Below are 18,289 nucleotides of genomic sequence, written 5' to 3' on the forward strand. Positions count from 1 at the left end.
AAACTGCAAACCGCTCTGAAAAACGGCACTTCAGAGCGGTTTGCCAGGCGTTTTTTGTTACAGTAGCTGTTCAGTAACAGCTTTACTGGTACAATACATAAAATCTGCTATACCAAAACCGCTACACAAAACCGCAAAACGCTAGCTGAAACGCTGCAGAAAAATAAGAAAAAGCGTTTCAAAATCTGCTAGCATTTTGCGGATCTGCTAGCGGTTTTTGGTGTGCACTAGGCCCTACACTGCGCCCTGAGGCTGGAGCCTCTCTCGCCTCTGCCCTGTCTTTGACTATCTAATATTGCAGGACTTCCGAATACTGGGGGCACCTCTGACTTACTACCAGGGAGGGTAAAGGTTAGGTCCAGCAGGGGGTCCAAGGGCCCATTCAAACTTGAGTGATTAGCAGGCGATTCCCGCTAATCGCTAAATCGCTAGTGTTTTTTAAAGCGCTAGTGCTTTGTAACACTATGGCAATGTTCTCACTGCCGCGATTGGCGCCAATCGCAAACATGTTACATGTTTGGGGCGATTCTGGAGCGATCGCTGTACAGTGCTATTGAAGCGCTGACTGCTATCGCTCTGAAATCGTGGAAGTGTCCAGTGATTTTTTTACAGCGCTAATCGCGGTAAAATCGCTTGAGTAAGTGCTAGCGTTTTTCAATTTTAAGTGTGAATGGGTCCTTAGGGTTAGGCCTCAGTGGAGGGAGGGCTCTGTGTGAGAGGAGATTTAGGTTAGGCCATAGTAAAATATTGGTAAACATTAATGAAATTTACTATATGAATCAAGTAGTGGAATATTAATAATTGTACCATTATTCCCCTATCAACTATTTCCTGTGTCCTCTTCAACAGGTGCCTTTATTATATGTATGCACTAGTCCAGGCTAAACCCCCCCCCCCCCCCCATGCATCATTCCATAAATATCTCCTCTAGATTGTAAGCCTTTAGGCAGGGTCCTCCTCCTTTTGTGTCCTACCTGATCTTGCACCTCCATTACCAGGCACGTGCACAGGGGGGTGCTCTGGGTGCCCAGGCACCCCCCTTTTTAAAATCTTCAAAAAAGGCCCCTCTCGCCGCGCAAAAAAAGCTCCGCCCTGACCGTGATAAGCCCCGCCCACCCTCGTGGAGCTCCGCCCCCGCCTGGGACACTTTCAAGTGAAGAGGCCCAGACAGGAATCCTAGTGTGGCATACTGACCTCTCCCTCCACCTAGGACCCATACTGACCTCTACCTCCCCCAGCACCCATAGTGACCTCTCCCTCCACCTAGTACCCCGTGACCACTCCCTACCCAGTACCCACAGTGACATCTCCCTTCACCTAGCACCCACAGTGACCTCTACCTCCAACTAGCACCCACAGTGACCTCTCCCTCCACCTAGCACCCACAGTGACCTCTCTCTTACCCAGCACCCACAGTGACCTCTCCCTCCACCTAGCACCCACAGTGACCTCTCCCTCCACCTGGGACCCATAGTGACCTCTTCCTCCCCAGCACCCACAGTGACCTCTCCCTCCACCTAGCACCCACAGTGACCTCTCTCTTACCCAGCACCCACAGTGACCTCTCTCTCCACCTAGCACCCACAGTGACCTCTCCCTCCACCTGGGACCCATATTGACCTCTCCCTCCCCAGCACCCACAGTGACCTCTCCCTCCCCCAACACCCACAGTGACCTCTCCCTCCACCTAGCACCCACAGTGACCTCTCTCTTACCCAGCACCCACAGTGACCTCTGCCTCCACCTGGGACCCATAGTGACCTCTCCCTCCCCAGCACCCACAGAGACCTCTCCCTTCCCCAGCACCCACAGTAACCTCTCCCTCCCCCAGCACCTACAGTGACCTATTCCTCCACTTAGCACCCACAGTGATCTCTACCTCCACCTAGGACCCATAGTGACACCTCCCTCCACCTAGGACCCACAGTGACCTCTCCCTCCCCAGCTCTAGCAGTGATCCTGCCTACCCCAGAACCCACACTGACCTATCACTCCCCCAGCACCCACAGTGATTTTTCCCTCCCGCAGTGGCTACCCTCCTGTCCCCTGCAGCACCCACAGGGACCTCCCATCCCAAAAGCAGCACCTACAGTGACCTCTCCCATTGCCAGCGCCCACAGTGGCTTCTCCCAACACCCAGCATCCACTCCCTCCTCCAGTAACCACACTGACTTCTCCCAGCACCCACAGTGGCCTACCCTTCCCCCAACCCCCACACTGACCTCTACCTCCCTTAGCAGCAACTATGCCATTCATAGCAGCACCCATAGTGACCTCCCACCCCCTGCACCCACAATGACCTCTACCTCCCGAGACCCACAGTGATCTCCCCCAAAGGACCCACAGTGACCTCCCTTTCCTCCAGCATCCATACTGACCTCTACCTTCCACAGCACCCATAGTTACTTCTCCCCCCAGCACCCACAGTGACCTACCCTTCCCCATCAACCACAATGACCTCAAGCTCCCCTAGCAGCAACTATGCCATTCATAGCAGTACCCACAGTGACCTCCAACTCCCTGCACCCACAGCAATCCCACCAATATTCAGCACCCACATTACACTCAACCAGTAACCCCCACTATAGCAAGCACCCAGTACTTGCACCAAGCACCCTGCACCCAATACTCACATGCGGCCTCAATATGGCACTTAGTACTTGCATCAAACAGCCACATGACACCCAATACCTGCACCCTTTACCCTATAGCTGGCACCCAGTACTCAAACCTACATGGCACAGTACTTGCACCCAGCTCTGACATGTCACTCACTACTCACACCTGCACACAGCCTCCACATGGCACCCACTCACATAACCAGTACTAGCACCCGAAGTACCTGCACTCAGAACCCACGTGACACACAACACTCACCCAGAGCTAGCACCCAGTACAGGCATGGCACCAAGTATTTGCACCTATGTGATACCCAGTACCTGCACCCAACACCCACATGTTTCATCTGCAGTAGTTCCAGTTGCACTAAGCCTCCACTTGGTGCCCAGCACCCACACCAAGCACTCACATATGACATCCAGTACTTGCACCCAGAACTCAAAAGGGACTGAGTACCTGCAATCAACACCTACATGATGGTTGATACACACCCATACAGCTAGAATCCACATGACACCCTGTGCCAGCACCTAGAACTCACATGGCACCCAGCATCTTCCATTAGCACCCACATGACAACAAATACCCCACTAGCCAGCACCCATCACTCATATGTCACCATGTACTCACTCCCAGTACCCACTTGGCACTCAGTATTTGCACCTAAGACCCACATACCCCCATAATCAACACCCACATGACACAGTACTCACACGTCACCAAGTTCCAAAGTCATTATATGCACCTAGTACCCATCCATGGCCAGCACCCAAATAGCATCCAGTACCCATCCTTGGTCCGAACCCATATGAGACACAGTACTCTACCATGGCACACATCCAGACCACACATGACACTCCCTACTCACTCATGTCCAACACTCACATGGCTCCCTGTACCAATTAGCACTCACATGGCACCAGGGGCGTTTCTAGGGTCCCTGGAGATCAGTGGCACCTGTGGGCACCAGGAGGGGAGGTACATGCGCGCGCCGCGGCAAAAAAAATGGGCGTGGCCATGCGGTGAGTGGGCGTGGCCATGGGTGGGGCCAAATGTACATGAACTTAGCAGCGGTGTAAGCTACGGATAACGGGCCTGCCCATCGAAATATTGGACGGAACCCCCTGTCCTTTATTTCGATCATTTACAATCAGTATAGGCATAGATCAAAGATGTATACGCACATACAATTTTGATTGGTCAATCACTGACCCCCAATTTCCCACCCCCGTGCAGTAAGTGGGCCAACAGACAATGAATTTTATGAACAGAGCTAAAATTGGCTAATCAAAATTGTATGTGTGTACCAGGCTTTACAGCTAATACTGTACATACTGAAAGTAGCAGGGATCAGCATACAATACAGCTGGTTTACAATCAATAAAGGCACAGAGTAACACCTTACACTGTACACACTGGAGGTAAATCAGCACACAGTGCAAGCACTAGAGAACAGCGTATACTGTACATACTGTAGGCAGCAGAATTCAGCACACTGCAGCTAGCGTGCCAAAAATATGACGATCACGTTGTGTGGCGTGCTTATCGCGCCGCACCAAAAAATGGGTGGGCCATGGACCAGAATATAGGTGTGGTAACGGGTGGAGACAAATTTACATGAACCTAGCAATGGTGGGACATCAGATTAGGACAGTGGTGGCGAACCTTTTGGAGGCCGAGTGCCCAAACTGCAACCCAAAAGTCACTTACCGGTATCTATCGCAAAGTGGCAACAGCAATTTAAACTAAATACTGTACAAACGTTTTAACTCATACATGAACATTATGGAAAATCCAAGTTGAAAATAAACTGTGAAGATAAACAATTTCATCCATCCTACTCCTGAAAAATGTATTCAATTTTTTAGAACCTCCCAGTTTTATTTTCTGTTTTAAAACGCTAAAAAAGTAGGTTTAATGCTATTGTCTCATATGATAAGGATTCAGCTTTTCCCATAGTCTCGCAGTTAGCAATCATGTGACCCCCAACAAGACATATTCAGCAATCATGAGGCCCCCAACAAATCAGGAGGCCCCCAACAAGACAAATTCAGCAATCATGAGGCCTCCAACAAATCATGAGGCCCCCAACAAGACAAATTCAGCAATCATGAGGCCCCCAACAAGACAAATTCAGCAATCATGAGGCCCCCAACAAATCATGAGGCCCCCAACAAGACAAATTCAGCAATCATGAGGCCCCCAACAAATCATAAGGCTCCCAACAAGACACATTCAGCAGTCATGAGGCACATAAATAGACAGCATTTCACATAAATAGGCAGAATGCCCCCTTAATATGGTAGCCCCCCAAGTTAGGTAGTGAGTGACAGGGACCCCCAGGTTAGCTAGTGAGTGACAGGCGCCTCCAGTTAGGTAGTGAGTGACAGGGACCCCGATAGTGACGACCTTTAGGTAGTGAGTGAGTGCCAGGGAGCCCCTTTAGGCAGTGAGTGAGTGCCAGGAAGCCCCTTTAGGCAGTGAGTGAGTGCCAGGAAGCCCCTTTAGGCAGTGAGTGAGTGCCAGGAAGCCCCTTTAGGCAGTGAGTGAGTGCCAGGGAGCCCCTTTAGGCAGTGAGTGAGTGACAGGAAGCCCCTTTAGGCAGTGAGTGAGTGACAGGAAGCCCCTTTAGGCAGTGAGTGAGTGACAGGGAGCCCCTTTAGGCAGTGAGTGAGTGACAGGGAGCCCCTTTAGGCAGTGAGTGAGTGACAGGGAGCCCCTTTAGGCAGTGAGTGAGTGACAGGGAGCCCCTTTAGGGAGTGAGTGAGTGACAGGGAGCCCCTTTAGGGAGTGAGTGAGTGACAGGGAGGCCCTTTAGGGAGTGAGTGAGTGCCAGGGAGCCCCTTTAGTGAGTGAGTGCGTGCCAGGGAGCCCCTTTAGTGAGTGAGTGCGTGCCAGGGAGCCCCTTTAGTGAGTGAGTGCGTGCCAGGGAGCCCCTTTAGTGAGTGAGTGCGTGCCAGGGAGCCCCTTTAGTGAGTGCGTGCCAGGGAGCCCCTTTAGGCAGTGAGTGAGTGCCAGGGAGCCCCTTTAGGCAGTGAGTGAGTGCCAGGAAGCCCCTTTAGGCAGTGAGTGAGTGCCAGGAAGCCCCTTTAGGCAGTGAGTGAGTGCCAGGAAGCCCCTTTAGGCAGTGAGTGAGTGCCAGGGAGCCCCTTTAGGCAGTGAGTGAGTGACAGGAAGCCCCTTTAGGCAGTGAGTGAGTGACAGGGAGCCCCTTTAGGCAGTGAGTGAGTGACAGGGAGCCCCTTTAGGCAGTGAGTGAGTGACAGGGAGCCCCTTTAGGCAGTGAGTGAGTGACAGGGAGCCCCTTTAGGGAGTGAGTGAGTGACAGGGAGCCCCTTTAGGGAGTGAGTGAGTGACAGGGAGGCCCTTTAGGGAGTGAGTGAGTGCCAGGGAGCCCCTTTAGTGAGTGAGTGCGTGCCAGGGAGCCCCTTTAGTGAGTGAGTGCGTGCCAGGGAGCCCCTTTAGTGAGTGAGTGCGTGCCAGGGAGCCCCTTTAGTGAGTGAGTGCGTGCCAGGGAGCCCCTTTAGTGAGTGCGTGCCAGGGAGCCCCTTTAGGCAGTGAGTGAGTGCCAGGGAGCCCCTTTAGGCAGTGAGTGAGTGCCAGGAAGCCCCTTTAGGCAGTGAGTGAGTGCCAGGAAGCCCCTTTAGGCAGTGAGTGAGTGCCAGGAAGCCCCTTTAGGCAGTGAGTGAGTGCCAGGGAGCCCCTTTAGGCAGTGAGTGAGTGACAGGAAGCCCCTTTAGGCAGTGAGTGAGTGACAGGAAGCCCCTTTAGGCAGTGAGTGAGTGACAGGGAGCCCCTTTAGGCAGTGAGTGAGTGACAGGGAGCCCCTTTAGGCAGTGAGTGAGTGACAGGGAGCCCCTTTAGGCAGTGAGTGAGTGACAGGGAGCCCCTTTAGGGAGTGAGTGAGTGACAGGGAGGCCCTTTAGGGAGTGAGTGAGTGCCAGGGAGCCCCTTTAGTGAGTGAGTGCGTGCCAGGGAGCCCCATTAGTGAGTGAGTGCGTGCCAGGGAGCCCCTTTAGTGAGTGAGTGCGTGCCAGGGAGCCCCTTTAGTGAGTGCGTGCCAGGGAGCCCCTTTAGGGAGTGGGTGCGTGCCAGGGGAGCCCCTTTAGGGAGTGAGTGAGTGCCAGGGGAGCCCCTTTAGGGAATGAGTGAGTGCCAGGGGAGCCCCTTTAGGGAGTGAGTGAGTGCCAGGGGAGCCCCTTTAGGGAGTGAGTGAGTGCCAGGGAGCCCCTTTAGGGAGTGAGTGAGTGACAGGGAGCCCCTTTAGGGAGTGGGTGCGTGCCAGGGAGCCCCTTTAGGGAGTGGGTGCGTGCCAGGGGAGCCCCTTTAGGGAGTGAGTGAGTGCCAGGGGAGCCCCTTTAGGGAGTGAGTGAGTGCCAGGGGAGCCCCATTAGGGAGTGAGTGAGTGCCAGGGGAGCCCCTTTAGGGAGTGAGTGAGTGCCAGGGGAGCCCCTTTAGGGAGTGAGTGAGTGCCAGGGGAGCCCCTTTAGGGAGTGAGTGAATGACAGGGAGCCCCTTTAGGGAGTGAGTGAGTGACAGGGAGCCCCTTTAGGGAGTGAGTGAGTGACAGGGAGCCCCTTTAGGGAGTGAGTGAGTGCCAGGGAGCCCCTTTAGGGAGTGAGTGAGTGCCAGGGAGCCCCTTTAGGGAGTTGGTGAGTGCCAGGGAGCCCCTTTAGGGAGTGAGTGACAGGGAGCCCCTTTAGGGAGTGAGTGAGTGACAGGGAGCCCCTTTAGGGAGTGAGTGAGTGACAGGGAGCCCCTTTAGGGAGTGAGTGAGTGCCAGGGAGCCCCTTTAGGGAGTGAGTGCGTGCCAGGGAGCCCCTTTAGGGAGTGAGTGAGTGACAGGGAGCCCCTTTAGGGAGTGAGTGAGTGACAGGGAGCCCCTTTAGGGAGTGAGTGAGTGACAGGGAGCCCCTTTCGGGAGTGAGTGCATGCCAGGGAGCCCCTTTAGGGAGTGAGTGAGTGAGTGACAGGGAGCCCCTTTAGGGAGTGAGTGAGTGCCAGGGAGCCCCTTTAGGGAGTGAGTGAGTGCCAGGGAGCCCCTTTAGGGAGTGAGTGCGTGCCAGGGAGCCCCTTTAGTGAGTGAGTGAGTGAGTGAGTGAGTGACAGGGAGGCCCCCTCTCTAGCCGCCGCCACTCCCCCCCCCTACCTCTCAGCAGACCTCAGGATCAGCGGCGACCCGACCAGATGTACGAGCGGGCGCTGGACGCACCCGCTCGATATGCGGAAGTGATGTCACTTCCGCATATCAGTGCGGGCGCTGGGTCCTAGCGCCCGCACGATTGGTCGCCGGCTCGCCGCCTGATCCTGAGGTCTGAGACGCGGCGGCGGCGGCTGGAGGGAGCCGCTGACAGAGGGGGCAGCGGCGGCCGGGAGATCCGTGGCACCCCAGGAAAGATTGGGGGCACGTGCCCCCCTAAAACAGGGCTAGCGACGCCCCTGCATGGCACCCACTATTGTTTATCACCATCTGCTACTCATTCAGCACCCAATACAGCATAGCACCCACTGCAAATAAACACCCAATTCAAACTGGACCTTGGTACCCACAGCAGCTTGACACATACTTTACTTTGGCATCTCGGCACCCACTGCAACTTACCACAAAGTGAACCTTTGCGTCTTACCATCTACTGCATCTGGGCACCCACTGCACCTTGGCACTTACTGCAGTTTTGCATCTACTATTGCTTAGCAACCACTGCATATTGGTAAACACTTGTTTGCCTGAAAAGAGGCTTGGGTGCTGATCAAGAGGGACAGAGGTCCCAGTAATGAAAGGTGAGTCTGTGCCTCCACAGTGGGCTCCACTGTGCCCACTCTAACCCACTAACAGTGGGCACCTATCACTGCTGATTTGAGGGTGGTAGCACCAAAAGAGTTGAAAGGAGACACAAAGTCTGCCTGATACTGCTATAAAGGCGTGTGTGTGTGTGTGTGTGGGGGGGGGGGGGGGTTAAGACTGCCTTATTGCTTTCTGGAGAGGGGGTATTAGATACACAATTTAACACGATTTATCGATTTCAAATTTGAGCACGACACCCTTGAGGATCTTCTGCATGGCCCTGCCCCTTCCTGCAGCACCCACACTGACCTCTACTTTTCCCATCAGCCACCCCTTCCCCTCATAGCTGGCACCCAGTACTCACATTCACATGACACCAAGTATCTGCACCCAGGCCTAAAATTGCACCCAGTACTCACACCTGCACACAGCTTCCACATGGCACCCACTATCTGCACCAATTATCCACTTAACCCGTACCCGCACTCAAAGTACCTGCATTCAAAACCAATGTGATGCCCAAAGCCCACCCATAGCCAGCACCCAGTACAGGCATGTCACCAAGTATTCACACCCATGTCACACCCGGTACCTGCACCCAGCACCCACATGACATCCAGTACATGCACCCAGACCTTACATGGCACTAAGTTCTTGCAATCAACACTGGCATGACACTCGATATCCAACCATAGCCAGAACCCACATGACACTCAGTACTTACATCCAGAACCCACATGGCACCCATCATCTGCATTCAGCAGCATGACAATCAATACCCCCCTAACCAGAAACCAGGAAGGAGGGGCATGCGGGGGAAGGCATTGACAGGCCCCTTTTTTAAATTTGAGCACCCCCCACTTAAGGACCCTCTGCACGGCCCTGAACCCATGCTATGCATTTGAGTGAACCTAATTTGCCTAATCTCCAAGCTCCATCCAGTGACTGACTAAGCATTACCTGGTACTCATAATATGGTGTGTGATCTGGTTTTCTTGTATTCCTGTATTGTCATATTGCTGTATGTCACCCCTAAATATTGTCTGTAACCTAAATTAGTGTCCAGCGCTGCGTAATATGTTGGCGCTTTATAAATACAATAAATAAATAAATATCTCCCATTCTTGTCAGAGGGCAGCCCTGAGCTTCTTGCAAGTTGCCTTCTGACTGTAAAGCCTTTGTATCTGCCCCGCCCCCCTCTCTGTCCCCTGGAGAGTCCTGACTCTGGATGGCTGCCCATCTTCTGCTGCATGGATATGGCTCTGCTCTGACTGATTCTTGCCCTGCAGAGGCGATGGAGAATCTGGGTATTGATCTGGTGATTGAGGAGGGTTGTACTGCCCCCACTGCAGCATCAGGGTTGTGGCTCCCATGCCAGTCTAGGACTATGCACTGCTGAAGCCATCCAGTTCTGTTGTACCAGAAGCTGCTACCAGGTAATGAATGCTTTCCTGCGCAAGCCTAATGTACAGCATTGCTCTGTTGTGTCCCAGCTCTGAGTTCTGCTGGGAAGCCCTGCTTGCAGATTGCTGAGGCAGCTGCTGCAGAACTTCTTGGGACTGGCAGATGCTGCTTTGCATTTCCTTATTTGGATCACAGATGCCTTCTTGAACTCACTGTATCTTTTTTCCTACATGATGCTTCACATTGATTGTCATAGACAGCATACCATTCTTCCAGTTTCCTTAAAGAGCAGGAGGGACAGGAATTCATAGCTCCCAACTGTCCCTCTTTTGGAGGGACAGTCCTTTTTGGGGAACTAAATCCCTCCTTCAAGTCTGGTGTGGCGATCTGTATTAATATATGTATTTTTCTATTGAAAAAAGGTGTTTAAAGGGAACCTAAAGAGTTTTTTTTAAAAAGCAAGTTTAACTTACCTGGGGCTTCTACCGCTCCCTGCAGCTGTCCTGTGCCTGCGCCGCGCCAAACTGATCCTTCGGTCCCCCACAGCAACACAGTTTAGTTTTCCTGTAAGGGCCCGTTCACATCTAAAATCGCAAAATGCCGGCGATTACCGCCAGCGTTTTGCGGGAGTGATTTTCACGCGGAAAAATCACTAGACACTGCGGCGGTTTTGGAGCGATCACGATTAGCGGTGCTATGCATGCTAATCGCTAAACGCTAATTGCGAATCGCCGGCAAATCGCTGCATGTAACACGTTTGCGGTTAACGCTAACCGCAAACGCGGCAGTGTGAACACTGCTATGTGTTACATGCTGTAGCGGTTTAAAAAAACGCTAGCAGTTTGCCTTGAGCGGGAATTGCGCGATTCCCGCTCAAGTGAGAACTGGCCCTGACTGAGCCAGGCAGAAATCGCTGAAGTCTGAACCATGCATCTGCAGGACTCTTACGCCGGGCGTCGTGATGACGTGTCAGGTACGCAGTAGGGGTGATATATATATATATATATATATATATATATATATATATATATATATATATATATGCCCACCCCACCTCCAGTGTGCACGCCATCATGGGCGACAGACATATTTTCAGTTTTTGCTAGTACCCTAACCTTTATATTATCACTACTTTTAATTCAAATACTTTCCATCTCTGTTGGTGTTTAACATATGCAATAATTAGGAGTTATCATCATACAGTTTATGACTGTATAAAAAAAAAACTTTTAGTAGAAAAATTTATTTTTATTTACATGAATCCAGGTCTTGGTGAAACGCCAATTAGACTTACCTTGCAAAATTAACTGGCTCCTTGTGGTTGTTTAATATTATAGCTACAGCTGATAATTAAAGCATGTAGCAAAGCAGATTTCTTTTATAGGTATCACAAAATTATATGTGCCGCTGGGAAAATAAACTTCCTGTGAAACTGTGCAACAACCTGTCATCAGAGACCTCGGGAGGGGGAAGCTTCTTGATTCTAACGAAGCTTCCCCCATCCTCCTCCGACCCTCCGTTCAAAGTGCCAGGGTCCCCCAAAGTGCGGCGAGGTAACTATTTACCTACCGCAATCCTGCACAGATGCACTAGTTGCTCTTAATTCGGGTTAAGGCGAGAAATAGCGGAACCCGATTGATCTGCTCTACTCCCGCAGACGTGAGTCCTTTTGTGCCTGCGCAGTAGAGCCGATACAATCTGGTTCGGCTATTTGCGCCTAGCCAGAATGAAGAGCCTGTGCAGGATCCCGGCGAGGTAAATATATCATCCCTTGTCAAGCTTGTCGGCGGAGGATTCAGGGGAGCCAGCCAGTGCTGGATTTCCTAAAGCTACAGGGCAGGGGCAAGCCTCATTGGGACCCTGAGGCCTTCCCCTTCCAAGGTAAGTATCCTTCAGAGGGTTTTTTTTTAAATTACAGTCTGCACACCTGAACTGGATGCAAACCTGGGGATTTTAACTCACCTGGAAATTCTTCCAGAACAGCCCAAACCCCCCCCCCTGCCCCATCCCCCCCCCCCCCCCCCCGGTATTCTGTCGAGTCCTCTGGGTCCGCTTCATTCTCCTTCTGTCAGCTCTTAAATTTCCATGGTCTGGCGCTCCACTGCGCATGCGCAGTCCCATCCGTGGGCGCTCCACAGTTGCACTCCTGATGCAGGTTCATTCTTTTGAGAAATGCGCATGCACAGATGCTCCCGGACATGCAATCGCAATTATTGCACCCACCAATTCATATATAGAAAGTACTGCAATACTGTTTAGCTTAACCACTTCAGCCTTCATTAGTTTTTCACCTTATGCATCTGAACAATTTTCACCTCCCATTCATTTGCCAATAACGTTATCACTACTTATCACAATGAATTGATCTATATATTGTTTTTTGCACCACCAATTAGGCTTTCTTTGAGTGGTACATTTTACTAAGAATAATATTTTCATAAATGCATTTTAACAGGAATATTAAGAAAAAAATTGAAAAAATGCATTATTTCCCAGATTTCAGCCATTATAGCTTTAAAATAATACATGCTACCATAATAAAAACCCATGTATTTTATTTGCCCATTTTTCCCGGTTATTACACCATTTAAATTATGTCCCTATCACAATGTATGGCACCAATATTTTATTTGGAAATAAAAGGTGCATTTTTTTTGGTTTTGCGTCTATCACTATTTATAAGCTTATAATTTAAAAAATATTAGTTGTATACCCTCTTCACATGCATATTAAAAACAAGTTCAGACCCTAAGGCTAGGTTTCCATTGCTGTGATTCCGGGCCGATTCCCCGCCCATGAATTCGGATGGATTTTAGCAGCCTATAGAAGTCTATGTCATTTTCGTACGCGAAAATTCGCATTAGTTAAATATACATAATCTGCCTAGTAACAGCTTAGTCAAGACTGCTGACAACTTCCTGTAACCATGGATCTAATGCGAATTTTTGGATAAATAACGCGAAAATTCACATTGCCAATACACCTCCTCTATGACCCAGTGCGTGTTTACAAATAACGCGTGCCGGATCATAGAGGTGGTGGAGGACAACATGACGAGTGCCCGGACTGTGCCGTGCGCCGGAAGAGGTGAGTAAATGCTCCTGCAGCTTGTTAGCAAGGGCCCCAGACAGCAGAGGTAATCGCCTGAATGGGGGGGGTATTCGGGCAGGGGACCCCCCCATTCAATTTGCCCCAGGGCCCCGGAGCCCCTTAAGCCGACCCTGAAGGTAGGAACACCCTGGAAGTCAGCGCAGGTCCATCCTACTTATAATTCTTTCCTAGAAAAACTTTTTGTTATGGGCCTTGTTGCATCCTCTCCAAACATCTCCAGTTTTGGTCTGATTACTCCATTGGACGCTTCTACTGTAGATGCCGTTTGGCAATTGTAAGTGGGCTGTTTTGTGATGTTGGTACATTAAAGTCTTCCTTCTTGTAGCTTGACTGTGCAGCCAATTTTTGTTGAAGTACCTCCTTATAGTGCATCTTGAAAAAGCAACACTTCTTGTTTGTACAGAAGCCTGTATTTCAGCTGAAGTGGCTTGTGGGTTTTTCTTGGCATTGCAACAAATGGTGCTGGCATTTGTGGCTAAAATTCCTGATTGGTCTAGCATGGCTTGCTAACAACAGAACTCCTAACTATCCACTCTCTTTTAAACCACAGCCTGAACAGGACTGACTGAACGTGGCCAAAAAGGCTATTTACCTTAAGATCTAGAAATGCTACAGTGGTCATTGTGCTGCGTTCTCTGTGAAAGTAGGAAAGTAACGCATCGGGACAGCAGTGACACATGTTATGCTCACGTTGAGTTTGTTACAGTGAAGCATACAGTCAATGAAAACTATGCTTCATATTCACTGTTAGCGTGTGCGTTTAGCAGTAATGCACCAGCGTTGCTCGCAAATTTTCGCCAAAGTCATTTTAACTACAAAAATGGCATTTTAGACTTAGGGCTCGTTTCCACTAGTGCGGTGCGGAATCGCTGCATAGCACCGCTGACGAAATCGCATGCGGATGCGATTCCGCATGCGTTTTTTTGCCGCGATTTCGCATGCGATTTCGCATAGGCAGGGTATATGCGATTTTAACCATGTCACTGCCTGTGTCAATTAACATTACTTCCAATGCGAAATCGCACGCGAAATCGCGGGAAAAAACGCATGCAAAAAACGCATGCGATTTCCCTATTAAATACATTGCCTGCGATTCGCCTGCATTCCACACGCAGGCGAATTCTGCAGGCCCTACCGTGCAGAAAAATCCTGCACAGAAAAACGCAGAAGAAAACTGACAAGTGGAAACAGGGCCATCCACTTGTATTGGTTATGCGAATCCGCATGCGGACAACGCATGCGGATTCGCTCTAGTGGAAAAGGGCCCTTAGAGAAAATTTTATAATACAATGGCCTCAATTCACTAAGCTTATCTCCTGTCTTTAATAACTCTTCTGAGCTGTTTCTACAGTTATCAGTGATAACTGTAGAAACAGCTCTGAAGAGTTACTAAAGACAGGAGATAAGCTTAGTGAATTGAGGCCAATGTATTTTCGAAATATGAAACAAAAAAATTAATGAAAACTCAAAAAATCGATATTTTTACTGCAAAAACACAACATTGTTTGTTTTAGTGCAAAGATTCAATTTTTTTTTTAAGCACAGAAAAATGACAAACTTTTTACAGAATTTTTTTCAATGGCATTTTTACTATAAAGTCAAATTTAACATATGCGAAAAGAATATCGGCATTTTCACTGATCACTGTAACACACTGCAAATGCTGCCGCAACCCGATATACCACAACAGACCTGCAGTGCGGTAAGTTGCGTTACAGACTGGCACCGCAGAGCCCCACTGTGAACATGGCCTTCCTGATTTATAAAACTCAACCACCTTTTTTCTTGGGTCCTTTAATAAGTGGACCTGAACTCTTGCACAGGACAGAAGTAAAACATAGAGAAATGCACCCTGTATGTATTTAGAGAGTTTAGCCTGTCTAATTCCCCTTCATCTGTGACTAATCACAAGTTGTAATTTAATCTCTCCCCTGTGTTACATGACTGCCATGGCAGAGATGGCAGATAAGCTCATTTGAAAACACGGGATGTTAACAATATGTCTGATTCCATGAATCACGAAGTAGATACACTGCAGATTTAATGCAGGATGTGTATCAGCTGTAACAAAGCAATGTTTTTTGTTAAAATGTAATTATGCTGTTCCTTATCTTTTAGAGCAGAGAGGAAGTTCTGAGTTCAGGTCCGCTTTACCAGTACGTTTGCTTTGCGCATGGCTCCATATCCAGCCAAGACAGAGAAGCTCAGAAGGACTTTAAATCATTTAGATTTTATTAAATGAACTTCCCCATAAGGGAGGGCGTCAATACGCATTGATTGGCCTGACGCACGTTTTACAGTCTATACAAGAGCTTTCTCATTACAGTCCTGCTAAGCATATCAGGCGATATCCATTCATTTTACACCCCCCTGACCCTGGACATTCATTTACACCTACTGGCCACTACTGGCCACCATGGCTGTGATTGCTGTTTGCAGCCTAGTTACATTACATACATTCACCAACCCAGTGATTATGCTGGGCAGCTGTTTACTTGTCCAATGGGTTTGACTAGACAAAATGAATATCTGATGCATAGGAGAGGATTTTATCCATACTCTGTGTTACACTTTCTGATGATGTTTTTAACTGTTTTTCTCTGAAGAAGCCACTCTTGGATAGACCGTGAAACGTGCGTCAGGCCAATCACTGCATATTGACATGACATATGGATTTTTAACTATTTTTTCATATTTATTACTCCATTAAAAGTAGCATTTTATAATTACTGTATTACTGATTGTGGACCTGAAAACCCTCATTTTCTTATCTCTATTGCCATATTGATCAGAGGTTTGGTCACCTTATCATTTCTCTTGCTATTTAACTTTTGACTTAAAGCGCTTCAACTTTTGACTTAAATTTGCTTATTGTTTTCAATATTCATTTATAGATTATGTAATCCATGCTTGCCTATTGTAAATTAGTTCCTCTCCCTGATTTACATTCTGAAATTTATCACTGGTGGTGACATCATTAGTCCTACCAGATGATCTGTACCGAATGTTCGTTACTGAGAATTCTGTGCAGAGAGGGAGAAACTGCTTGCTTGGCAGTTGGAAAATGCCATTTTTTTCCCACAAAGTAATGTGGTTTGCAGACAGCAAACTGTCAAGATCATGGTCATGACATCACACTGTGGGAGGGGTTTCACCACAATATCAGCCACACAGACACACCTGATGATCTATTTGAGGAAAGGTAAAGATTTCTCATGGGAAAGGGGGTATCAGCTACTGATTCATATGAAGTTCAATCCTTGGTTAAAGTTCCTCTTTAATTATAGTAATACATGTAATTATTCCCATGGATTGCTGAACAGGGGACCTTGTGTAATCACATTGCGTGCATCTCATGGATAAGGCTCAGTCTCAGCTTTCAGCTTTTATATACTTTCAGGAAGTTTGTCCTTTGATTGGTGGTAAGTGCTCACTGCAGTAATTCAGCATTGTGAATCGGATATCTATTTGACGTTATTTTCAATTGGACAGTATATTATGTCCTTTAACAAGTTACAAGCCATTCTATTCATCCTGCCTCGATATAAACTTCATTTTGAGCGCAATTAGGGCCTGTTTCCACTACACGCAGATTGGATGCAGAATGGATGCAGAAAAACTGACTCCAATGAATGCCTATGGGAAAATCTGCATCAGAAAAATTGCGTTTAGTGGAAACAGGCCCATAGGCATTCATTGGAGTCAGTTTTTCTGCATCCAATCTGCATCAAATCTGCGTGTAGTGGAAACCGGCCCTTAGTGGAAACAGGCCCATAGACATTCACTGGAGTCAGTTTTTCTGCATCCATTCTACATCCAATCTGCGTGTAGTGGAAACAGGCCCTTATTATTCTCTTTAGCATTAACTCTGTTACCACCCCCGTTCTTCCTTTTAATCCGGCGTCTCCCACTGGAGCAAAGGGCCTCAACAAATGCATACCACCGCTTTCTGTCCTGGTGATTTTTTTCTATCTTAGTCTGGCCTCAATTCACTAAGCAGTTTAGACTAGTCTACAGATGGTTTTTAGTCTACTGATGGTTTGGTGTTGTCAGTGCAGTTTCTAGGCTAAAATGCACCCAGGGCGAGGGTGTAAAAATTGCGCCCCCCCCAGACCCCTCCCCCCGGAGCAAGGTATGGGTGCCCGCAGTATAGGTTTGCCAGGTCTAGTTGCACTTAGTACACAAAAGGAGTAGATATGCCTGGCACTCAGTGATGGGGGTGGAAATTGGTCCCTGCACCTTTAAGTAGCAACTCCGTCTGTTACGCTTCTCTGCTCAGCGGCATGTGTGGAGGCGTGCATCCGGGCTAACATGGGCAACTGAAGATATATAGTACATATGAGACAGTCCGTGCACAGCGTCCTTAAATCACATTATTTATTCAAGCTTGTTCCCAGCAGACATATACAACATGGTATGCGGATTCACAGCATGTATGAAGCGGAACGATCTAACCTGTGTCCAAGACGGGTGCGGAAGTGTGACCAGGGGATGAGAGGACGGCACCGTCCTCTCATCCCCTGGTCACACTCCCGCACCCGTCTTGGACACAGGTTAGATCGTTCCGCTTCATACATGCTGTGAATCCGCATACCATGTTGTATATGTCTGCTGGGAACAAGCTTGAATAAATAATGTGATTTAAGGACGCTGTGCACGGACTGTCTCATATGTACTATATATCTCTAGTTGCACTTAGTATAGGTCCCCCCAGTATAGGTAGCCAAGAATAGGTACCCCAGTATAGGTAGCCAGGCATAGGTGAGCCAGTATAGTTGCCCCCACTATAGGTTAGCCAGGTAGGTGCCTCCAGTATAGGTAGCCAGTATAGTTGCCCCAGTATAGGTTAGATAGGTAGGTGCCCCCCAGTATAGGTTAGATTAGGTAGCTCCCCCCCAGTATAGGCTAGATTAGACAGGTGCCCCCCAGTATAGGTTAGATAGGTAGCTGCCCCCCAGTATAGGTTAGATTAGGTAGCTGCCCCCCAGTATAGGTTAGATTAGGTAGGTAGCTGCCCCCAGTGTAGGTTAGATAGGTAGCTGCCCCCCAGTGTAGGTTAGATAGGTAGCTGCCCCCCAGTGTAGGTTAGATAGGTAGCTGCCCCCCAGTGTAGGTTAGATAGGTAGCTGCCCCCCAGTATAGGTTAGATAGGTAGCTCCCCCCCAGTATAGGTTAGATTAGGTAGCTGCCCCCCAGTATAGGTTAGATTAGGTAGGTAGCTGCCCCCAGTGTAGGTTAGATAGGTAGCTGCCCCCCAGTGTAGGTTAGATAGGTAGCTGCCCCCCAGTGTAGGTTAGATAGGTAGCTGCCCCCCAGTGTAGGTTAGATAGGTAGCTGCCCCCCTGTATAGGTTAGATAAGTAGGTGCCCC

At 49.1% G+C, this 18,289-nt stretch overlaps 1 protein-coding gene across 2 annotated transcripts in view; it reads left to right on the plus strand.

The window, feature by feature from the left end:
* The window catches only part of LOC137562726 (beta-1,3-galactosyltransferase 1-like), a 258,153-nt gene that overhangs the window by 119,017 nt on the left and 120,847 nt on the right, over positions 1 to 18,289 (plus strand). The window contains exon 1 of one of the 2 annotated variants that reach the window (XM_068274354.1): positions 9,643 to 9,840. The exons of the other annotated variant lie outside the window; for it this stretch is intronic. The gene's annotated coding sequence lies outside the window, so the exon portion shown is untranslated. Of the gene's footprint in view, positions 1 to 9,642; positions 9,841 to 18,289 lie in introns of those variants that run through there. 2 annotated transcript variants of the gene reach the window in all.

Source organism: Hyperolius riggenbachi, chromosome 3 (genome assembly GCF_040937935.1).
Source record: "Hyperolius riggenbachi isolate aHypRig1 chromosome 3, aHypRig1.pri, whole genome shotgun sequence".
NCBI classification, from domain to species: Eukaryota; Metazoa; Chordata; class Amphibia; order Anura; family Hyperoliidae; genus Hyperolius; species Hyperolius riggenbachi.